Source organism: Alexandromys fortis, unplaced genomic scaffold (assembly GCF_014885135.2).
Source record: "Alexandromys fortis isolate MF-2015 unplaced genomic scaffold, M_Fortis_MF-2015_v1.1 scaffold_6, whole genome shotgun sequence".
Taxonomy (NCBI): domain Eukaryota; kingdom Metazoa; phylum Chordata; class Mammalia; order Rodentia; family Cricetidae; genus Alexandromys; species Alexandromys fortis.
The window spans coordinates 6,384,359-6,410,424 of NW_026067902.1; positions in this window are offsets into that span (position 1 = coordinate 6,384,359).

Sequence of the window (26,066 nt, forward strand, 5' to 3'; positions counted from 1 at the left end):
TCCAACCCCAATAAATAAATAAATAAATAAATAGCCCTTACTTGACAGTAGCAACAAAGATATTCCCCACATCATTATACAACATTACTGCCTTACCTGAGATTTATTTTTATGAATGGTGCAAAGTTAGAATACCTTTATTTTTTCTTAATGTAGATATTCTGTTTTCTTCAGCTTGTATGTTAGAGAATGAGCAGCTCAACATGGCTGTCTTTACAATGGAGAGGCCTCAACTCCGTGCTGAGAGCTTGGAGGATCCCTGGAGGGTTGCTGGAATTGAGCCCACAGGGGAAGGCTGAAGAAACTGGAGTCTGAGCTCACTGGAGGAAGGCAAGAGCAGCGACAGAATCGTGCAGCACTCACTCAACGAGAAGAGGAGAGAGGCACAAGCAAGCCTTGATTCCCTCAGACCTCCTGATGGATGGGCTTCCCAGATCTTGGAAAATCATGTGCATACAAAGGTTGGTCTCCTCCATCAGCTCAACCTCGCTGAAAGTGTACACACACACACACACACACACACACACACACACACACATGCAGTAGTGTGTCTCCATTCAATGAAATATCCAAGACCAACCATAGCATCTGTCTTTCAATTACCGAATGGGTTCACTTTGTAAGCTCAGGATGTTAAAGTGGAGTCAGAGAGATATAAGAATAAAGGTGAGTTTCCAACCCAATGATATGAATTCAACAAGGAAAAAAAATAGATTGGCTTGATAAAGACTCTCACTCACCCAGAGCTCCTGTTAGCAGGCTGTCTACACACCAGGCAAGAGAAATTTATGTCTGTTCTAACGATGCCAGGAAAAGCTGCAGGAGAATGCTGGACTTGAGGTCTTAAAGAATGAGGAGAGATGCCTGGACGGAGGCTCTGGGTGAGACCTAGCAGGCAGCAGATGGCATGTGTCCATATGTTTGCTGGAGCGTTTGGCCTCAAAAAGACCCAAATCACTGGCTGGAAAGAACTATCTGATTAAAGAGACCTTATAGATGATAAGACAGGAAAGAAAGCTAGACTAGTATTTTTGGATATGATTCATGCTGTATGAGACCAAGGACCTTTTGAAACCATCCCATTGGCAATTTGGCATCACTCAAAGTTTGTGAATAATGAGCAGAACAACCAAAAAGGTAACATTGGCATCGTCTTTTTGGCAGACTAGTGTTTGCTGTTGAAAGGGAAAGCCGGTAGAAGGCTATTGAAATAGCATGAGAATAATAAATATCGAGGAACCGGACTTAGGCATCCATTGATGGACTAGCCATGGACTACAGATATTATACGCTAGCTAGTAAGGATTGCCAAAGGACAGAATCACAGAAGGAGAAACAGGCAAGACAGCGTGTCCAGAACCCTTTGCAGCTCAGAGAAGAACCCTTTGCATATTATTGTCCTGGTAAAATTAATCAAGAAAACTTGATTTCTTTTGGAAGCAGTTCTCCGGAATATTCCAAAATAGACTTCTGTGTCGTATATCTACTTTGCTTACCAGCTCTCTGGAATTCCCAGTGTGGGCACAGAATGAATTCTTGCTCTCTGAAATTCCCTAGGGGAATAGACTATTTTCTTCTAAGAACTGCCTGTGACAAGAAAGGTGAGCTACAGGTCTATGTAAGCTTTTCTGAAAAGATAAACACATTTTTACTTACAAGTAGCCTTAAGGCACTAGGGTGAATTTGGAGAATTGAAACCAGCAACTCTACTTCAATACCTTGATGACTGTATGTTCCCAGACCGAATGGTGGCTACAGGGTTGCCAGATGGAGGCTTTCCGATCTCCAGCTAACACCTGCGAACCAAGCAATGAACTGATAACTACTGTCCCGGGTTCTTAACAAGGTCTCCCAGTGAATATTGACTCTGCAGCCCTTGGGTTGAGCAAATCACATGTTAGACGACAGAACAAGCCAGAAGCCAGGCATGTGCATGGGACAGCCTTGAGTTACCAGACCTGAACTCCAGAACATTTTAATAAACTTAGGTGCCCAAAGGCCTGGGCAGGGAATGAGCCACTTAACAGGAGATTAAATGGGTGCTTCTTGCCTCCTGGTTTCATGAAAAAGCCAAACCTAATCAAATTCCAGTGGCGCAAACAGAGCCACATGGATAATTTGAGGGCAAAGAATGCTTTTATAGTGAAGGCAGTATTTGTGTCCAGCATTCTATTACCTACAGGGCAACGTGGTTTCAATTTAACTCCTGTTAATCCCAGCCATTCTGTTCGAGTGTTTCTTATTTAAGATAGAAATTCCATGTTGAACATTTTAATAACATTAACTGTCAAAGGCAGCTGTGATCTGTTTTGCTTTCAATACCACGCCAGATGTAGGTATTTGTGATCACTGATGCCCTGGTTTTCCCTTCCCCTGTTTAAGTATATCATTAGCAAAATTTTAAGTCCAACAATAATTGCTTTTGCTGACAAGCTGCTATCAGGAGGCAAGGAAATAATGCCCAGAAAAGCAAGCAGCAGTTGGCATTCATCCATGGGATGGATGCCAGGGTGAGGGGGTGGCAGGGGGTGGGCGCTTGCTCTGGCAATTTAATGAGGAGTCCTCTATTATCAGAGCCGACGTCTTGCCCCGCAGTCCACAAAAGACAGCAACAAAGTGAGTGGCAGCTTGCTCTGTACAACAAACCATGTGCTTTAGGTAAGGTTTAAGGGGCATAAAAGTGGAGTCACTTCAAAGGCTGCTCAGCAAAAGGCCAGTGTCCAGGTGAGTCATGCCACAAAGAACTCTGGGAGACACTTTATTAAATGAGCAATGAACACACCTCCAACAAGGAGTCCCAAGACCATCCTATTATAAGGAAAGCCAGGTTGCCTAGGAGTCACTGCTGCTTGTAAAAGCCATCTATATGGCTGAAGCTGAGGAAGACGACTAGGATATGGCTGTGAGAAGCTGAGGATGTGCCTGGAGACAGCTGGGAGGTGGAAAGCTTCAGACTGCTCATTTAGTTGCTCCAAATTGCTTGGCCCATGTTCCATCGGTTCTGCGAATATCTAAATGACCAGATATAAACGCTGGACTGCTGGGTTACAGCTAAATTTTCCATAAACTGCATAAAGGGCAGTCTTGGGCTACTTCTTTTGGCTACTGACAACTTTTTCTCTGGAATAGATTCTGAAAGAGTGTGATGATTTTCAAATTGCTTTTAAATGGAGGCATTCCCATACATGAAATCACACGGACACTGTGTATAATTCTTACACCGCATCAAGCTTTCCTATCTGGTAAATGACTTATCAGTTGATAAGTAACATGATTTTATTCTTAACTTTTCTGATATAAAGACAGAATATTTACTGGTTCATCTCTGAGATGCTGGTTTTCCAACTAGGTGTAGTAGAAAAATTGATTGATTATAAGAAAGAAAAATGACATGAATCAGCAGCAAGTTGAGTGAAAACTAAGGAAGCTAAAATTTCATGTCAACTAGTGCTGAATTTAGTACCCCAAGGGGGGAGCAAGTTATAGACGTTGGCAGTGGCAAGGATAAAAACAACTCAGCACAGATTCCTAGAACTCATTACCACTCAAGCAACCGTGCAGTTGCCAAAGTCTTTTAATCTTGGATGGCCTTAAAAAGAGCATATCCCTGGGGAATCTGCCCCACTATGCTGCTTATATACTGAGTGTGGAGCTTGGTTCTGTAAAAGGAAACAAAGGCTGTCTCCAACCCAGTCATAGAGTAGTGGGGAATGAGAAGACGTGTGATTTTTGTCACACAGACAGAGACTTAGCACAAGACTATCTTCAAGTACCTCAGGGATTGTCATGGAATGAAAGCTAAGACTTCGTTCCAACCGACTATAAAGGAAGTAACTATCGTGATTACAGGAAGCATGAAAAAAAAAAGATTTAGGTTAAAAATTGTAACTGTCTTCCAATCATTGCCACACTTATCCAAGCTACCTCAAGCTCTTCATTGAAGCCTACAGTCAAGACAGTATCCAATCAAAATGGAGCTTACTAGGGATAGACAGAATGCCTCCCACTCTGAAACAATTCTATGAGCAGTGGGGGTGCACACCTTTAATTCCAGCCTTTGGAAGGCAGAAGCAGGTAGTGTTCTATGAGTTCAAGGCTATCCTGATCTATAGAGCGAGTTCCAGGACAGCTAGAGATACAGAGAAACCATGTCTCTAAAACAAACAAGCAAAAACAAAACAAATCACTCCTTGTGTATTATAAGAAAAGGAAACTCTTTAACAACTGAAGCTCATCCCTCCTGACCCATGTTCTCACAAACACAGCATCCAGGTGCCCACAGCTACACGGGCACATACGCCACGTCCAAGGCAAACCATGTACAGAACTGAGTAACTTCTTCCCGACGGCCCTTTTGACACTGAGAATGGGGGTTACGGGACCATGATCGTCACTAATTTTCAAAAATGTCCCCCACACAGAATAGTTTATTTCAGTTGTTTTAACAAACTAGGCCATGTTCTTCAGCATTTCTTTGGCATGGCTAATAAGAAGTTTACTAGTAAATGTCTGTCTAGGGACTCTTCGAAGCAAACACCTAGTCTAGGGTTTTTCCCATTCACAGCGGTCCTTTACTGCCTATAGTAATTGGTTTAGGGGTGGGGCCCTATGAGATCTCCTCCTGCCATGTCAGCACATCTGTTAGTGTTGTACTTGTTTGAGTCTTGTGTAGACATTATTAAGGATTCGTAGATGAATATTTCCTGTCTTATCTATGTTGTCTGACTCATACAGTCTTTCTGCCTCCCTCTTCCTAAATGTTCCCTGAGCCTTATGTGAGGAGTTGTGCCGCAGATGTACTGATTGGGACTGGGCCACGGTCACTTGTCCTCTGCATTTTGATCAGTTGGAGGGTTTCTGTAATGGTCGCCATCTGTCACAAAGTAAAACTTCTTTGATGAGGGGCAAGAGCTACACTTACCTGTGGGTGGAAGGATATGTGTTTAGAATGCAGCTGGAATTATGGGATGCAGGAAGGGTGAAAGCTGGAGAAATAGTCTTCCCTGAGGATGAGCCCTCTAACTGATGGTACAATACTAAGTGGTCAACCCTGAAATCATACACTTATAAATAAATGCTAAACAAACTGAGCAGATTGCATTAATACAGTTAGTGTACACACATATGCATAAAAATTATACACACACATATGTATATGTGTGTGTGAGTGTGTGTGAGTGTATAATTTTTTTTAAAAAAAAGTGTGATTTTGAGATGGAGCAAGGGGGAGATACATAAAAGGCAATGGAGGGAGGAAAAGAAATGGGAAAATGTTGTAATTGCATTTTAATTTATAATAAAAATATGGGGAGGGCTAGAGAAATGGCTCAACAGTTCAGAGTATTTACCGCTCTTCCAGAGGATTTGGGTTTTGTTTCCAGCATCCATTTTGGGCAACCCACAACTGTCTCTTGTTCCTCCAGCTCTAGAGACTACAATACCCATTTAAAAGCTCCGTAGATACCAGCACACACATGACATACACTCACACAGAGATAAATGCTTATACCTAAAGAAAAATAAATCTCTTAAGCTAGGAATATGGGAGCTAGGGAGATGGCGCAGTGGGTAAGAGTGGCTGGCTGAATGGGCAAGAGAACCTGAGTTTGAATTCCCAGCACCCATGTAACAGGCCAGTCTTTCCTGAACGTGTCTGTAACTCCAATGCTCTCCAGAGAAAAGGACACTTGCCACCATTCAGGTGCCTTTAGAAACCCTGTCTCAAAGGAATAAGGCAGAGTGACAGAGCAGGACCTTCAACGTTCTCCTCTGACATCCTCCAATGGACGGATTTCACCAACCTCTGTGTGCACACGAACATAGACCCCACACATATAAACAGCCACACACATGAATAGGAGCAATATTACCAAATTTAAGAGTTAGAATGATCAATCCCTAGGTTAAAAGCACCATTAGCTACATACATCAAATCTTACGTCTGTACTCATAGGAAGGTATCTATTGTTAGCATCAGAAGAGAGAAGCCAAGGCACAGAGCTCAGACAGCTGGACATTGTGAGAGCTGGGGTTTGAATTAGTGGCAGCTGCATGACACACCCTTTTGCTTGGCGCTATCACATCTTTCATGGGTGATAGTTCCAGGGAAAGAAATTCAACCTTGGTGTTACGGTAAACAGTGACATTTGCTGTATAGTGGCCGTCTTTGCTGCAACCAATGCAATTAACATGCCACAAACGGCTTTCCCACAGAGACACACTCTAACAAATGCAGTGTAAAAAAAAACTGCACATGCAAAGAGGTTGGGATATTAATGAGAGATGATATTTAATAAAATTCATAAAGATCAATAGTGTTTCATCTACTAAACTTAAAATATCCTTAGGGAAAGTTGAGTGTCAGGGCAGCTGCAAAGTTTGTGTAGTGAGCAGACTAGAAGAGGAGAAAAGTCAACAGCATTGCTCAAGTTATCTACACAGATAGAACAGCCTTAATCTTGCAGTCATCAGTGAATGGATAAACTTGGAGAGACAGATCTAAGCTTAAGAAAGAAGAAAACATTTCTAGACATCAATAAGAACAGAAAAGTCTTCCACAAAAATAATCCAAAAGAACATACATCATTACATACTCACTGATCTAAAAGATATCATTTTTTATTTTTATTTTTGGAGTCCTGAGCATCCAACCAAGGGTCAAGGATTCTAACAAAAGTGCCTCCTGGTTGTTCATATACTTGAAGCCTCCTCCTTCATTTGCTGGTTCAAGTACTCGGCTCAGTTCTTCATTAGTTAAACTACTGATTTCCAAACTACAAGTTTCAGTGTCAGGCAAGTTCAAAGTTAAGGGATACCAAGTAAATTTGCTATCCCCACTTAAATGTATATCAGAATCAAGTTGCTCACCATGCAGAATAATTCAAAGCACATGCCATAGCCAAAGCCTCAGGATTGACGTAGCCAAGTTTCCTTTGTCATGCAGAAATAGTTGGGGTTAGCCAATGGCCGGGGGTGGGGTGAATTCTTGCTACAGGTCACATCACCAATCACTCAGTCTTACACAGCTGATTCCAGTGTGGGAGATGATGTTGAACTTTGCCTACAAGTAGAGATGTAGACAGCAGATGAGACAGCATGAGCCGTCTAAGAATCTCATGCCCACTCATCCACACATGGCAACATGACATATGACAGAGAGGAGAAAGGGGGAGATATCAATGCTCCAATCCAGCCAAAATTGTAGAATTGCTAATATTTATGCCAATCCAAACAATGAGAAAGAACTGATACTCAAGGTTCTCATTCTAACATGACTGATACAGCTAGAGTAGCAAGTCACACTACTGCGTGGTCAGCATCCTAAAGACAAGGAAATTGTAAGCTGAATCTATAACATTCCTGTGCGTTCTTATTTATTAAGCAGTGCCACGCAACACTGCTAATACAAGTCACATAAAATGAGGGAGTGGCAACTCACAGCTGCTAATGTCTCAGGCTACACACTTATAGTCCTTTTTTTAAAGATTTATTTGGTGTTCTGCCTGCATGTATACCTGCACACCAGAAGTAACAAGATCTCATTAAATATGGTTGTGAGCCACCATGTGATTGCTGAGAATTGAACTCAGGACTTCTGGAAGAGCAGCCAAAGTTCTTAACCTCTGAGCCATCTCTCCAGCCCCTGTACTTATATTCTTAATCCGCACAAGCTGCCTATAAGGTGTGGTATAGGGGCACAGTGGAGTGCGGTGGGTTTTTAAATGTGAGTGTATAACTGAATCGCCTAAAGCATTTTTAAAGAAACAAGCAGAAACTCTATTTAAGCCATGTGAAATGTTTACACTTTTCTGGCCCCCGCAAGCGTATGCACATACATGCACATACCCACACATAATACAGAGATAAAAATAAAAATAAATCTTTAAAAACTTTGAATTCCTAAATGAGAAATGAAAGGGGAAATTAAAAAGCTACTTTCCAAATTAAAAAAAAAATCAACTAATGATAGTTTATAAACATAGAACTGCAGAGCCCTGTGTAAAAACTGTCGAAATGCACACTAAAATGTACCCATTCAAAGCCAGAGGAACTCATGTCTCCAGCCCTGTTTTGTGTTTTTTTTTTAAGTCTTTTCACAAAGATTCCAGAGTTGGGCTATGCCTTTACGATAGGGCACTAGTATACCTAATGTGTGAGACATTGGGTTTGGTCCCCAGCACCAGAAAATCAAAAAGAGCAAGAAATTCATTTCTTCAGTTCAATACATTTTAGATGTGTCTAAAATACGCATCTTAAAAGAGATGCCTCACAAGTTAGACCCATGTGTGTGTACACATAAACAAGTATACAGGCACATGGTGCTGAGTTCAAAACAAGACGCATTAAATAAACACATCTTAAATAAAAATTATTTTTTCATTCTGATAGTTTAACTATTGTTAAGGGACGAAGAAACCATCCTACACATTCTGATTTGTCATAAAGTCCAACATACAGAAGCATTGCCAGGCAGGTTTACAAAGAGTTCTTATGTTCTCATTCCTTCTAATAAAACAGAGCCATTGTGAACGGGCATTTCTAAGAGTCATCTTAAGGGTCTATCCAAGACTATCAGAGCTGGTTATCTGTGTGAAGCGAGAACAAGGATGGAAGTAGGAAGAGGTTTTCTCAATTGCTATCTCTGAGTCTGTTGCATTTGCCTAAGCAGCAGTCACTGCACACTGCACCGGGAAGGTTTACAGCTAGTAACTACCCGCCTACTGGGGCGTGGCCTCGTAGATGTTTTACCTGTGTGTGGAAATGGAAGCCACCAGGCCCCTTCTCTCTTTCCCCTGGTTCTTGCTTAGCTAGTTTGGATTGTTTTGAATCTCATCTCCATCTGCCATTCAAGCAGAGAATCCTGGTTTGTAAGTTTTCCCCTTAAATAAATAACTGTCTATCTCTCGGTTCTGAGCCAGTGTGAGATTTCTTTTAACATCTCCACATTCAGCACGCTGTACAAAATAATAGTTACAAGCCATTCAGAAAATAAATCACAGTTGAGACCACAAAGGGTTAACAAACATCTGTAGCAGAAGACAAGACCAGGAGGTAGAAACCTCAGCTCCAGTCTGTGCGCTCTTTAGTAGGCAAGGCCATTCCCTTCTCAGGATCACCTTCAGGCATTCACACAGTTGTGCTAGGGAGATATGGCAGCGTCACCCCCACTTCTGAATGTCACACAGAGTCACGCCCACATTGGGCAAGCTGTTCTTGAACTTAGCATGTCTCTACTTCACAGAAACAAGGCCGTTTTTTCCTTTTCTCCCATCTCTTTTGCCTTTTTCCAGTGTAGTAGGAGACACTGAACTCACCTCTTTAAACCCATCCAACACACACTTCTAAGTTTCTCTAAGAAATACAAGGAAAATGTCAAATCAAGCCCTGTAAAACTCAACAAATTGGTCCAAGAGCAGAAATCTCAGTCCTCGAGGATGCAATGCCTACATAACTTGCCACTGGTCCTGGAAATCTGCCAGCACCAACTTCTAGCATAGATGTTTCTGTGGGACTCTTTAAAGGGTGATTACATAGGACAGATACAAACCTGGCTTGTGCATGCTTGTGTCTCTACTGTACCATGCCACATCTGCCCACAGCTGCAGCAGAAAAAAATGTGGTTAATGATGAGCAGGGATTAGAACCCACTAGGGAAGAAAGATTAGAAAGGTCCATGTGCAATACAACCAAGCCAGGGCAGTTTGCCTTCGGCATTTTTTTTAAAGGACACTGATACGATGCATTCACATTTGTTCATCAGGGCCTTGTTTTTGTTTCTGAATGCAAGCCCGTTTCTTCTGCGTCCCTTACTTCATCAGGATACCATAGAACAATGAGGATTCTGTCCAAACGTGCCCCGTTGTTTAGGTGGTGGCATCTCATTCCACATGGCTCGGAAGGGTGGGAAGGCATTTGCCGCCACGTGCATCACGCTCTCTCGCGTGCACAACGCTTCACTTCAGCAGCGAAAGAAAAGCCTGAAGCAAGAAGTATTTTCTTCCCCAGTTTAGAAAGCTCAAATTCAGAAAGATACGCTTCCATAGAAAATAGCCAGCACTACTTACTATTGTTTTATTTTTTATTTATTTATTTATTAAAGATTTTTGCCTTCTCCCCGCCACTGCCTCCTGGAATATTGAACTCAACTCCTCCTTTGTCTTGGCCCCACCCCCTTCCTTCTTGTCTGCTTCCTGGTTACCTCAGACAAGAAGGAAGGGGGTGGGGCCAAGACAAAGGAGGAGTTGAGTTCTATATTCCGTTCCTTGCAGAGGCCGAGAGTGCTTGTACTTGTGCTAAGCAACTTTGCATTAGCAGACCGAGGTTCCTCTCCTGGAAGCATCGCGGGGATAGGGTAGTTATTTGACTACAGTAAAGTATTGCCTCTAAAGGGGTTTGCCTCTGTGCCTCCAACAGCAGTGTGAAGGACCCTGGTGAACTTGTCGGGCTGGGAGTGGCGGAAAAGCCATGTTTCTGATCTTTGAACTTGCTTGTCAAAGCAAAACCTGAAACACCCACCTTGGAAATGCCACGGCAAAGTCTGTTTTTCAATCAGAGACTATCCCCAAATGGAAACAAGCTGGCTCTACTGTTTAACTACAATTTCATTCCTGATTTATGTCTAGCTTGCCTTAAAGTTGGAAATGCTTTATGGCACAAGATTGGGCCAAAGGAGGAGGGAGCCAGATTGTTCAATGAACAATAGTAAGGACCTCATCCGCAAGGAAATTAGCCTGTTAAAATGACTGGCTTCTCCGTCAGACTTCAGCGTTCCACACTGTGCAAAAGGCAAGTCTAGCTGCCCAAATCTCAAAATAGTCTCTGATCACAGAAGTTTCCCTACGTGTCCAGAAGACATTGGTGTCATCAGGGCAGCTTGACAACTTTGAAAAGCAAATGCAACTTCCCATGAAAGGTCATAAAGCTTGACTCCCAGCTAAGAACGGCATGAGTGAGTGATTCACTTCATCTCTTCTTCTAGAGAGAGGAGTGCCGGGATCAACATGGCTCGATTGGGGTTCATGAACTATTTTGTGACTGACTCCCTTTAAGGTGTGCCACTGATCCCCTGAGCTTCTCAGTGGTGCGTTCCCTCAGGGAAGAATACCCTGTCGAGACACACAGACCTGCCTGGCCAGGAGTCTCTTCTCATTCCCACCCAGGATTCACGAGTCAGTACATCGTATCACATCCATCTCTGTACTTTGAGTTTATGTACTCGGGTGAGGGGGATACATGCTTTAAGAATAAAAAGTTTGGTGGACGTTCAGAGCTGAGGCCCAGGTCTCTGACAAATGTTGGTCTTACTTGAGTTTTAGGAAATCAAAAATGATATAAAAAGCAGGGATTGAGTTTAAACACACCTTATCCAAGTGTCATTCTCGCCAAAACTTTCAGCTAAGGAATGGAGATTATGGCAACTTGGGTGGGTGATGAGCAGAGACAGATTGCACACAATAATCAGCACAAGGGTCTTCAGTAAATGATGGTTATTGTTGCTATAAGTAGTAAAATGTAAAACCAGGGTACTTTTTCTGAATCTAACATTTCCCTTTAAGAAAACTTCACTACAAAAAAAAAAAAAAAGAAAAAGAAAAAGAAAAACAGGAAAGAAAACTTGGCTACTTGTCTCTAGCACAGTTGTATCAAGGTAGTGATGAATTATCTGTATTCACCATTGAGTTGCATTCCGGGTCGAGCATGAATTGCTACTTTTAGAGATTTTACAAATGAACATCGCAGTGTGGCTTTGGTAGGCTCGCAGTCTGCCCTACTCTATATAACCACTGTTCTTTGCTCCAATCACCATAAGCTAAACTTCCTAGAGGATATCTTAGCAGGCTACTCTCTTGCCTTCCCTTGGTACCAATATACTGTCTATGCTAAGTCACCTCTTTCTCTCTTCTCTTGAGGGCAAGACAACTAGAACCACTCTCCTCCATCACATCTTTAAACTCTGGCTGGTACGGCTTGCATAAAAGATATTATGAAATGAAATGTTTTCCCCCAAAAGATGTTGAACCCCAACGAACCATGAATGGAACCTTATTCAGAAATGACATATTTTGTAAATGGTTGAGTCCAAACAATACCAGTAGGGTAGACCTTTATCTAAGACACGGGTATCCTAATAAAAATTGACAAATGAGGGTGCACAAACACACACATGAGGAAAATGCCAAGCAAGTGTGATGGCAGGGACCATGGGAATAAGAATGCTAAAATTGCCAGCAGCCATCAGAAGCCAGGAAAAGAATGGAATAAACTCCCACTGTCATCCCTGGGAAGCCACTAAGTGGAAGATCTTGGACCTCCAGCCTCCACGATGGTACAGAGATGAAGGGCCATCCACAAGGTTTTCAATTGGATGGCCACATAACATCAGGAGGCCACAAGACCTACAGTTTCCAGGTTGAGAAACAAGGACAAGGAGGACCCACCGATAGCACAAGCCTTGCCTATGTCCCTCCTCTTCTCACTGGAGATGCAACCCAAAGTCAAACTGCTTGCTCTGGAAGCTCTTTGGCACTGTGCCAGATGTGTACAAAACTAAAGGCACGCTAAGGGCAGAGTTCAAAGGCAAACATGCCAGAGCTGTGTCTTTTCTAAGCAGTCACATCGATTACCCGTCAGCCTTTCCCAGGTCCTGCAAGACCACACACCAGCTGCCTTCTACTTAGCCAGACAGGACTTGCTGGAGCAAAGTGGCCAGACTCTGGTTTTACAATGTGAAAGAGGAAGAAAAAAAAAAAAAAAAAAAAAAAAAAAACCTGAAAAAGCCACGAAAAGATTTGAATAGAAAATCTGATCTCTCCTTCAGTTCTTTTCCTGCCGTTAGCAGAAAATGACTCATTTGTTTAATTCTGGGCAAGAGATACTTGGTTCCTGGATTTTTTTTTTAATATTCCAAAGCTTTGGTCTGAAGCCTGCAGGCTCTACTACATGCTGTTCAGTCTATATTTAGAACAAAGCAAACACATGCGATTCTTTAGCACTAAATGCTTCTGCCAGTGGGCCCTGGAAAATTGCTAACCCTAAAATCAAACAATACTGCTTTCTTTAAATATTCCTGCTTACACTTACCGTGAGGAGATATTGACAGCACACGTCAGTTTGAGTGACTGAAAATAAACAGGAGTGAGGAAAGCAGGGACTTCTGCTATTAAAGCCAGATTTATCCAGAGGAAATGCATGACAAGTCCCATTATTTTCCCGAGTCGCAGTCTCAAGCTATCTCACCCATGAAGAAAAGCTAGGAAGTCATTTTCATGACGTCTGGAGGCTTGCTCGCCATTCTCCCCATCCCATCACACTTACTGCTGATTCTAAAGCTGGAGCCAGTGCCTATAGATAGGTCGGGAAGACGCCTCGGTTTAACTAGAGAGAAAAACCTATAGAGGAAGAAAACCCAGAAGCTAAATCAAATGATGCCAGCAAGGCGAAGCTATTCAATCTCCACAAGCAGCCACGTCAGAAGACATTGGACGTGTCTACCTAGGGCATTTTGTGCACAGTGGGCAGGAAATTCCATTTGTGGTCTTTGTGTTTTTCCCATAGTGATGCGGGACCTACCAGGAGCTCACAGTTTAGAACATGGCAGGAAGTGAGATGTTCTCATCCCATCCTGCTGGGTAAACTCAACTACTCATCAGCCTTCTAAACCTCGGTTTCCTCAAACGCAAAATCGTTTCAGTCAATTCAAACTCTCTCCATGGTCACAATTTTGTGGACAAAAGTCCACTTATCCAACTCATATTTCCAATTAAATTTGCCTGGACACTGCAATAATTTTATACTTCGCTCGACACTCTTATCCCATATTAACTAAAATGTAAAATCACCGAAGCCATGGCAAGACATCATTCAAAAATAAAAGTCTCCAATACTGCCATGAAAACTACAAGCTTGTCCGTATCGAAAATCTGCTTCTGGCTGGGCCAACAGTTCCCTTAAATTTGAAGCCATTTGTCGTTATCCAGCACTAAATAGCAGATCCAGACCACATAGTCTTCCCAAATTTAACAGGAGCTCCAGTTTGCTTGGGTCCCCTGAAGTCACGCTCTCAGTCACTCTCAGTCGCATTATGAACATGGCACCTTTGGCCTTTCGTTGACACTTTGACAGATTCGGGGCAGACAGGAATACATCCAAAGGGACCACCATCTTATGTCAAGTGTGCGGCTATTCTGTTCAAAATAACGATGCACATTTTTCTAAAACTAGCTAGAACGTCGCCACTAAGAGGGATGCTGAAGATTCTTTGTGAGGTAGTTGTTGGCTCCCTTGAGCTTGTTTGAAACCTGGTGTCTGGGGTGACGCTGGTCCACAGTCCTGATGAAGTTGGAATGGGGTGAATGTGTGGGAACTTTATGCTCCCCACGTGCTGCTGTCCACATTCACCCACAAGCACTCTTTTGGGCTCTTTGGGGAGCATTTATTTATTTTTACATGTATATATTGTGTTCATGTGTGCACACAGAGGGCAACCTTCAGGAGACATTTCTCTTGTTCCACTCTGTGGGCTCTGAGGATCAAATAAAGGTTGCCAGGCTTAGGGGCAAATTTTTTCAGCCCCTGAACTATATCTACAGCTGCTTGAAGGATAGTCTTAAAGGAACACCAGACAGCGGAGTAGGCTAGATACCCTAAGCAGTCATAACCCACTAGCACGCGGTTAAGGTGAGGACTCTCTATAGGACAACAAAAAACTCGGTGATCTGGGGTTGGGAACAATTGCTACCTCAGATACCTAAGATTAAACTATGACAGGAAGCTGATGTCACGTGTGTTCCAAAAAGAAGATTGGATGCATCCCCCACGGACCCAGCTGTGAGAGAGGGGCTTCTGATCCCGAGTCAAACTTCCCATGTTTCCCCAGGGCTGAGGTGGAAAGGTCTCATAGCCGTGTTGCTGAGAAGTCATGTCTCCACGAGGTTCAGAGCTCTTGGCATGTGTCATGCACTTCATTTGTATGAATATTATTTTATTTTCCCAAAAGACAAGCTACCCTGCTTATTACTTGGCCCTTGTCTAGTCGATTTAAAGTCTAATTCAGCCAGGTAGTACTCAGCAGGTCTGGTCCAGCTTGTGACAAGGTCAGGTTATGGTCTTCCTTCCTTTAGGGTATTTGACATCTCTGAATTGCCTATTTCTTCCGGCACATATGGCTTCCTTGCTAATCAGGGGGAACACCTGGCTAGGCCGTGCAACATATAGAAAAGAACATAAAAATTGTCACTTGCCTTCAGCAACCAGGCCAGAAGTGAAAACCAAACATATAATCCCAGGCAATACACTTAGTAGCATGACTGCAGGGGACTTTGTATCTATGTATTAAATACATAGCAGTAAGTTATAGAGAACTGCAGGAATAATTTAGGTTCAGGTCAGGTCTCTTGAATTTTACGAGCCTTGACAGGCTCCACCTGCTGTGACAGCAACATTATCATGTGAGCTCTCCCTAAAGAAAAGGAAGTAAGAAGGGATGAGGATGTCAGACTGTGGCATCTCTAAGGAGCGGAAGCCACCATGTGCATTTGGTCCTAGTAGGACAGCTGGCTGCCGAATGGCTGAGTCAGTTTGTTACCCTCTGTAGTTTCTACCACTTTCTCAGTTTAGGGCTTTTCTACCTCTCGCTGTGAATTTCTCTGCCAACAACCCAGTGTTTAACACAATTTAATGGTCTTTGTCCTGGTGAAGGAGAGAGGCACTCAGAAGAGTCAGCAGCTCTAAGACAAGGGGAAAATTAAAAGGCAAATCCTCCTCCATCCCATGTACAAACTGTTCTCAATCTTCAGGAGTCGCTCAACGATTCTTGGCCCTTTGCTCCTTCGCAGGTTGATAAATAACTTCTAAAGCGTTCACAGAACACCTTGCTATGCTTTCGTCTGACTTCACGTGACCAGTGGACTAGCCGAGGAGACCTGACGCTGTCGTCTAATACTATTTTATTAGCCACCTCCTCCTGAGAAAGTTTACTTCTCTACTTAGTTCTCTTGGATCAACTTTGAGTTTTATAATTTTCTTTAAAAAGTACCACACCAAAAATAGATTTACCGTTGGGAAAAAAACCTATCATCTTAAGTGTGACTATCAAGTCTTATCAAGAAAGCCCTTCTTTACAGCAAATGTAAACCGTCACAGGAAACCGCAACTGAATACCATGCATAGATCAACCCATGTGAAGAGCCCATCCCTAAACGATACAACGACATCACATCACAGATCCTGCATCTGTGGATCCGGGAAGATCGCAGAAGAAGGGACAGAAAGATTCCAAGAGCCAGAATACCAGGATGTCTATTGTGAAACAGTTTTATGTAGAAATGGCTGCACAAACAAGACTGGAACAATGACAATGTCAACAGACATGCTAATGTGGAGTAGGGGTAATTCCTGGGAGTCCCACCTCTAGTCAAGGAACAACAGGCAACTAGTGACAGCTGGGTTACAGAGAATTAATGCCTTCCAGGGGTGAGTTCTGTTCATGATTTTTCAGTAGAGAGTGTTTAGTTTTTAAACTATATACACATCACCAACAAAAACAGACTTGGTAGGTTGTATTTATGTATATTTGTGTATACATACACACATATATGTGTGTGCATAATAGTAATAATCATAGTAAAAGAGGCTATCAACTTGAGAAAAGATTTATGGGAGATATTTGAGGAAAGGTTGCTGGGAGGAACTAGAAGGAGGATAATAAGGGAGAAGTGATATAATTCTATTTTAATCAAAGCATATTAAACAGGTGAATAAATATAATATTATTATCTGAGATAGATAACAGATGACAGGATTGATGGATAGACACACACATATATATATTATACATGTATAATCATGTACACCAAAATTACAATGATTCAAAGTCACCTATTAGATTAAATTTTATATTTCCTGTTTTTTATAAACAAAAGTACAAATTACATATATGTATTATATAAAGTTATATATAATATAATAATATATATGTTACTTTGACATTAAAGCTCTTTCTTGTTTATTAATTTTGATTTTTGCTATCATTTCTTTTGATTTCCTTGTGCACAATCATTATACCTGTGGTTAATAACAGATTTCTTTACCCCTGTGGGAGAGACAAATTATTTGTCTTCCATTACCATGTTTACACAGATATTTTTATTCACTATTTGCCAAACATATCTTTTGCTAGCCATTTTCTTTTAACCACTCTATGTCTTTACATTTCCATTGCTGTAGGTGAATAATATATCACCAGATTCTGTGTAACTATGACCTGTACAGATTTATTATTGCTATCTTATTTCATATATTTATGCTTCCTTTCTCTCTCTTAACTTAACTTCTTATTTATTAATCTTCTATATATTAATTTTGATTCTTGTGCTTTTCTCTTTTTTAGTGATTGCTCTACCATTAGGAATAAAGGAATTTAAACTGGACAACACTTAGTGTATAATCAACATATTTATCCTCCAGATCCAAGTGCATCCTTGGAATGGTTTCCTGCTCTTCATTGCTCTCTCTGTGAGTCTACAGGAGGTGTGGCCTTGTTGGAGGAAGTGTGTCACTAGATTGGGCTTGCTGTTTCAAAAGCCCACACTTTTCCTGGTTAACACTCTCTGCCTCACAATTGTGTCTCAAGATGTGAGCTCTCAGATACTGCTCCAGTGTTAAGCCTGCCTGACTGCTGCTGTGGTCATGGATTCAGCCTCTGAAACTGTAAGTCTCCAATAAATTCTTCCCTCCATAAGTTGTCTTATTCATGGTATCTTACCATATCAACAAAAATGTAACTAAGACACAGTTATTGAAATATGCATTTTATTTTACTGCCATCTCTAACCCAGAAGCTCTCTCCAATTGATAACCATTTTCAAATGAAAATTTAGTTTTCTCCAAGGGCAGCTTACTGGGGGAACAAACTAGTCTTAAGGGGAGGCCACATGCCCAGCAGTAGATGGCCAACAGAAAATTAATTCAGCAGCATCTTTGGAGGTTCCTTATCTCCTAATGCTGTATAAGGGTTTTAAAAGCAAGCAAACAAACAAACCCCTTTTATTTTATTTATTTTCTCCCTCCTTCCTCCTCCCCTCTCTCTACATTACAGGCCCTTCATATATATATATTATAACTTATAGTTTTGTGTTTTTATGGGATTCCTGAGTATGTGAACAGTGGGTCTCTGCATCTGTATCTGTTTCTTATGCTTTTGCTTGTGTATTTTCCCATCTGTTTGTTTTGTTCTATCATAGTGAGTTTATTTTTGTTTTATCTTCATTTTATTTTATTTCCATAATTATCCCTTAGAAGCCTGTTTTCTTTCTAATGAGAGACAGAATGGGGATGGGACTGGATGGGAGGAGAGTTGGGAACAAACTATGAGGTTTAGATCGAAGCAAAACTGAAATAAGATTGTATTCTATGAGAAAAAAGTCTTTTTTTCAATTAACGAAGAAATATAAATAAATAATACAGTGTAGATACCAAACATAAGCACTCGATTTGATGAATTAAATACTACAAGATATAAAAATACAAAATAGCCACAACTAAGTAATAGTTGGTGACATCGATGCTATTCTTCCACAAATAAACATGTTATATTGACAAAATTTAAAGAGAAATATCTGAGTTGAGTGAGATTGTAGGTCAGCTGGACCTAAGAGACATCTACAGAAAACTCCAAACATTGCCGAGCACATGTTCTGCTCAGCAGCCCAGGGAGCTTTCTCTAGTACAGATCACATAGCAGGATATAAACTAAGCTTTAACTAATATACGAACACTGATAAAATTTCTTGTACTCTTTCTTACCACAGTAGACTAAAACTAGAATTCATCAACAAGAGAAGATACATAACACACCACACACAAACTCATTGAGATTTGACAGCCACTATTGACAGATGAATGGGTCATTTCAAAAATGAAGAAGGAAGTTTAAAAATTCCTATAATCAAATGAAAATAAAAATACAACATATTAAGATCTAGAATACAATGAAAACTGTCTTAAGAGGTAAGCTTGTTGCTATGAGTACCTATGTTAAAAATTAGAGACATCCCAAAGAAATAATTTAAAACTACACCTCGAAACCTTGCAAAATGTCTGGGCATGGTGGCTTACTCCTTTAATCCTATCACTCAGTAGGCAGAGACACGTAGATCTTTAAGAGTTCTAGGCCAGCTTGGTCTGTATAGGAGGTTCTAAGACAGTTGGGGTTGCATAGTGAGACCCTGTCTTCTTCTTCTTCTTCTTCTTCTTCTTCTTCTTCTTCTTCTTCTTCTTCTTCTTCTTCTTCTTCTTCTTCTTCTTCTTCTTCATACTTCTTCCTTCTCTTCCTCTTTTTCCTCCTCCTCCACCCCTTCCTTCTCTTCCTCCCCTTTCTTTTTCTTTTTGTTTGTTTTTTTGAGACAGTTTTCTCTGGGTAGTCTTGGCTCTCTGAAACTAGCTCTATGGACCAGGCTGGCCTGGAAGTGAGAGATCTGCCCACATCTGTCTCTGGAGTGCTGAGATTAAAGGTGTGTATACCACTATGCCCAGCAAATAAACTTTTCTTTCTTTTTTAAATTTTTTTATTTATTTGCTTGTCTATTCGTTCATTCATTCATTCATTCATTCATTCGTATAAGAAAGGGTTTCTCTGTGTAGCCTAGCTGCCTTGGAACTCGTTCTGTAGACCAGACTGGCTTCAAACTCAGAGATTTGCCACCACTGCCTCCTGAGTGATGAGATTAAAGGTGTGTGCCACCACTGCCCAAGACCTTATCTCAAACAAAACAAAAGGAAAAACTTTGGATGAATAAGAACAAGCCAACCCCAAAATGAGAATGGAAAGAAATGATTAAGATCATAGAAGAAATTAATGAAATGGAAATGGAAAAAAAATACAAATGATCAATAAAATAAAGAGGCTATTCTTTCAGAAAATAAGCAAGACGGACAAGCCCTTAGCCAAGCTAGCCAAAATAAATATCCAAATTAAAAATTGGAGCTCAAGAGGGAAACATTATAACAGATACCAACAAATTTCAGAAAATCATAAGGACATACCTAAAATCCTTATTTCCACTAACATAAAATATCTAAAGGGAACAGGTGAGATTCTAGGTGCATATAACCCACCAGAATTAAGCCAAGGTGACAGAAATCAGTCAAGTGATTCTATGACAAACAATGATATTAAAATAGCAACGACAACAACAAAGATCCCCCACCTTAAAATCCATTTAGGTTCAAATAGAATTCTTACTGAAGTCTAGTAGATCTTTGGAGAAACACAGTACTTCCTGCTAAACAGTCCCACAGAAGAGAAAGGTAATGAATGCTTCCATATTCTTTTCAATAAAATACTGTTACCTTGATAGCAGTTTCAGATAAAGACTCAACTAATATCCCTATTTATGGAAATAAAATGGTAAGCTATGGGTGTCGGCAAAGACAGAATTCAGAAAGCGCGAGGCTTGAATCATTCAGGAAGTAATGACAAAGGGACTTGACAGAAGCTGAAAGGTTTCTGCACAGCCAAGCAGAAGCTGATCGAATGAAGATCGGCCAGCTATGTATCAGACACAAGATTAGTAGCAAGAATACACAATGAACTCAAGCTCAAGTTAAAAAAAAAATTAACCAAGCCAATGAATAAACGAACTAATAAAATAGTCCTCAAAAGAGGAAATACATATGGACATATGAAAAATCCGCAGCTCCACTGTTTAGCAGAGAAATGCAAATTAAAATAATATTGCAACTCTGCCTCACTCTAGTCAGAATTACAATGATTCCCAGATCAAATAGCAAAACATGCTGGTGAAGGGGTGGACAGAAGAGAAACCTGGATAGAAACAAGCCCACTCACTCTGAGATGAATATGGAAGTTCCTCAGCAAAACTCAAAATCGATCAACCAAATGACCTAGTCCCAACTATTGGCCTACAAGAAGCTGTCTAGAAAGACAAAGGAAATGAAAGGGAATGGTGAAGGAAGCAGAGAGGTGGGGTGGGGGATATACAGCGGTGAATATGCTCAACGAACATGGCTTTACATGATTGAATATTATATATAATGAATATACACTATCTATACTTATATATAATATTTATAATATGTATGTGGGATTTTAACTGTAGGAGGAACTCAAAGAAGGTAGCTAAGAAATAATATAAACACACACACAGATAAATAAAATGAAGTAAACTCGGGGAAACTGCAAATCCTGTTTTAAAAAAATAGTATAAATAATAAGTCAAATAAGCAGACTGAAATGCTCTCTTTACCCAAGAAAGGCAGGAAAGTGGAAAGAGCAGAGGGTGAAAGGAAACGCCCAGACAGTATAATTTACTGCGATCACGTGAGAGCCCCTCCCTCTCTGCATGGGTGATCTAAAGTAGAGACTTCAAACTGGGAACAAAGGGAAGAGCCTCCTGTTCTCACCTCTCGAGGCCATTAGTTTCTAAGAGTTGCCCCATAAAGCCTCAAGAAGGCAAGAGAAGCAGACGGTATTTCTTCTGACTTCCATAGATCTACATCCAATTCTGTAAGTAATAAGATGACAGAGTTCCCCCGAGGGGGATCTTGTCAAAACCTAAAAATAGTCAAGAAAACTTTGACTCCCATATTTCCCCTCATCCATCATTAGCATGCAGTTTGGACGGATATTACTGGGTTTTAATTTCACTTCCTTTCAACAGAATTTATGTCAGGGTTTAAAGGATTTATATAGGTTTATGCTTCTAAGAAATTCTTTACACAAAGTCCTAAACCCTAAGGTATATTCTACGAAAGGCTTACACAGAAAAGAAAAGTTAGTAGAGACTCAGAATTTCCCTATGAACGAGACTAGTTGTATCACAGAAATCTCCAGAAATAGCCACTAGACTGAGCACAGTATCAGAGCACATGCCATCATATTGAACAAGATGAGCCCCGTATTTTTTTTTTTTTTTTTTTGTCAGAAACAATAACTGGAGGCAGCAAATCTAAAACTTCACTCTGGGACTTGAATCAAAGGCGTGATGGCAGAACACTCATTACATGCCAACTACAGTTACATCAGCTCTTAAAACCGTGTGGGAGGGTGTGAGAAGAGAAATGAGGACCAAAACGTTGATGATCCTGAAAGCTGAAGGGAGGCTCTAAATTGTGTGCAGAAAAAAAAAAAAAAAAAAAAAAACATTATTTCAAACACTTAGTCATGAACCATTTAATCATAATAGTTTATTTAAGAGAAGAAATTACTTTGGGATAATACCCAAAGCCCTCCCGTGCCATTATAATTCTCCTCATTCTTTGTTCTTTTCTTTCTTATTTCTTATAATTGTACACTCATCATACATAAGCCTGTGTTTCATAAAGGTATTTTCTTCCATGTCTCTCATGTACTTTGGCACTCCTCTTTATCTTAATGGTTGAGTTAGTTATCCATTTAGTCTATTAGAATGTGGGGTATGTTTGAGAAAAACTGCATCTCTCATTTTCTCCCCCACATCCCCCTGGCATGGTTAAATGTCTGAGAACACTTATGGGGATGAGGGAAAAAAGGCCATTTCTCTTCTACCCTCTTTATTACACACAAATCATTCTACAAATGATCCGCAAACGATCCAAGCTAACAATTAAGTCAACTTCACATAGCTATAACAAAAATGCCTGAACAACTTTGCAAAGAGAAAAGTTTTAGTTAGCTCAGAGTTCTTGAGTTTCCAGTTCGAGGTCAGGTAGTCCACTGGGTCTCTTGTGCAGAGATCACATCATGCTTGAAACAAATGACATGGCAAACTGGATATATCGTAAGTGAAGAAATAGAGAGAGAATAACACCAGGGACCCACAATCCTTTGGGAGAGTACATCCTGAAGGACCCTAGGAATAACCTCCATAAGGATTGACCTCCATAAAGCCGATAGTGTTTTGTAAAACAGTGCTACCCTTGGGACCATACATTTAACACACTGACCTATGACACACATTCTTTGTTCAAATCATAGCACCCGGTAACGGGCATGAAATGTTCACTGCTTTAAAGTAGTCAGCTACATGCACAAACTTTTTTTTTTCACATTTCAGTTTTAGTGTTTATTGGAGTCCAGTGCTAGACAGGCCCATTCCTGGGACTCCCGTCCCACACCTCACAACAGCTGTGAGGTAGGGCTCTTCTTGTACAGTCCAGTCCAAGGCCAGAGCCTGCCTCTAGCTCACATTAGTGTATGGAGGCCAAGGGGCTCCAGCTTTTGCTTTCATTGTTCTAGAAAATACAAAAGCTATGGCTCCAATCCTTTCAAATCTTAAAAATTTGGGGATTTTAAACTCTCGTTCCCCAGTGTTTTTATTTTTGGTTTAAAATCGTCATCCTTTGTTTTTTGCTGTTGTTGTTTTGTTTTGTTTTGTTTTGTTTTGTTTTGTTTTGTTTTGTTTTGTTTTTGAGACAGGTTCTCATTCTGGAAGCCAGGCTTGCCCAGAACTGTATAGGTTGGCTTCAAACTCACAGCAATTCTCCTGTCTCACTCTCCTGACTGCTGGGATTACAGGTATGTACCACACCTGATCCCAAACTTTTCTCTTCACTTTGGGAAAATAAAAAATGGCCATTAGTATGAGGCCTGGTGGCCAGCAATCACTCGAGTGTGTATTATATCTCAGCAGATGGAGCTGAGCCCCAGACAGCATTCAAAGTCCAGAGCCAGCACATAAGTCACACTTGAATCCAGACATCCACTCTCTGATTCAGGAAACCCCAGCTCCCAGTCAGCCCAGTGTGCTCCCCAGTCTCTTCTAGTCAGCACTTCCTGGCTGTGCCTGGTCCTGTAGAGACCTGTTTTATTGTCCTAGAGAAGCACCCACTGTAGCAGGCCACAGGGCTGGGGTCCCATGTTATCAGGGTCCAGGACAGTCACACAAAGTTCAGCACCCCAATTCCACCCCTGACTTATAAAATGTATATAGGTGAGTTCCCGATAGAACATCCCCATTGTCTCAGTGTGTGGGTGCACCCCTAGCGGTCCTGAGTTCCTTGCTCGTGCTCTCTCTCCTTCTGCTCCTGATTTGGACCTTAAGATTTCTGTCCGGTGCTCCAATGTGGGTCTCTGTCTCTGTCTCCTTTCATCGCCTGATGGGGGGGGGGGGGGCACACACACACTGAGACAATGGGGATGTTCTATCGGGAACTCACCAAGGCCAGCTGGCATGGATCTGAAAAAGCCTGGGATAAAACCGGACTCGCTGAACATAGCGGACAATGAGGACTACTGAGAACTCAAGAACATGGTAATGGGTTTTTGATCCTACTGCACGAACTGGCTTTGTGGGAGCCTAGGCAGTTTGGATGCTCACCTTACTAGACCTGGGTGGAGGTGGGTGGTCCTTGGACTTCCCACAGGGCAGAGAACCCTGATTGCTCTTTGGGCTAACGAGGAAGGGGGACTTGATTGGGGGAGGGGGAGGGAAATGGGAGGCAGTGGCGGGGAAGAGTCAGAAATCTTTAATAAATAAATAAATAAATAAATAAATAAATAAATAAATAAATAAATGAAAAATGTATATAGGTTTAGATAATACTCGGAAGCTCCAGGGCAAAGGTGCAGCCAGCAGCCAGAGCTAGCTGTGGACGCCCCTTGTGTCCCACCCATGTGATTAGCCACCTGGGCTTTAGGTGCAAGCAGGGAATGAAGAGGATGAGATCAGGGAACCAGGTTTTGCCAGCCTGGTCAGGCCTCTAGACAGGAGGAACTGTAGTAGCAGTCTTTAGTTTAGTCTAGGTAAGTCTGGTAGAGTGTGTTCTGCAGAGTGCAGTGGCTGGACAGACCAGCTGATGTCTCCCGCTCTTGCTGTTCCCACCCGGGTGGCTAACACACAAACGTTTTAACGTTAAAAAGAAATAAGTAAAACTCAAAGTACTCAGAGTGTTTTGGAAGCTAATTAGCTATTAAAACAGTAAAAATCGAGTTCATCCCTCTATATTAGTCATATTTCTGTTTCAATTATGCTATATAACAGATAATTCAAGGAACTCAGTGGCTAATCAGTACTTCTTTTGTTTCTCTCCAACATCTGCAGAATAGCTGGAGTTGACCTAATCCCATCTTGAACTAACAATATTTAGCTTCTAGCTGCCAAATGGGCTAAAGTTTCCACCTGGTCATTAACCAGTAGTTACACCAGACAGGTCTCTCCCTTCATGGAGACAGGCTCTCTTCATGGAGAAAAACAGAAATATATGAGGCCAAGCTAAATGATGCAGACACTTATACCCTTTGTTCCTATCACTTGGCTCTCATTTCTTTATCAAAACAAGTCACATGGCCAAGTCTTGCAACAACAGAACGGAGAAATATACTCTTCGTCCTCTGGGGAGAAATTCTCCAATTTCCCATGGCAGAGACACTGGGTGTCTCAGTTTCCCTCCTCTTGTTGTGATTAAAAATATTCTGACAAAAGAAAACTAAGAGGGAAGAGGTTTATTTTAGGCCGCAGTTGAAGGCACAGTCCATCATCGTGGACAAGTCAATATAGTCGAAGCCGTTCATTATCTTACATCTACAGTGAGAAGTGGAGAGCAATGAATCCGTGTGCCTTGTTCAGCTTCCTTTGCCCATGTACACAGTCCAGGATCCCAGCCAGGGAATGATGCCACCCACAGTGGGTGGGGCTTCTCACATCAATTAACGTAATCAAGACAATCCCCCAGAGGCATGCCCAGAGGCCCATCTCTCAGATTATTCTAGATTCTATCTAGATGACAATTAACACTAACTATCACAACTCCACCCCGTGTGTTCTTGACACTCAAATTCATCTCTTTGAAGCCATGGCCTTCCATCTTTTGTCCCCAAATCTCATGTTTATCTGACAATGAAAAACATAGCACAATTTTAATCCCCATAGTCTTGAACAATCCCAAACAGTTTGAAAGGTCAGTCTTTAAAAGTCAAAAGTTCTAATGGTGAGTCCCTATAAAATCAAAATCAAGTTACATAATTCCAACCATAGTGGCACAGAGCAAACATCACCATTATAAAGTGGAATAACTGAGGCACAATAAGAAACAATCACAGCAAAGAAAACACAAAACCCCGTGGCCCCATA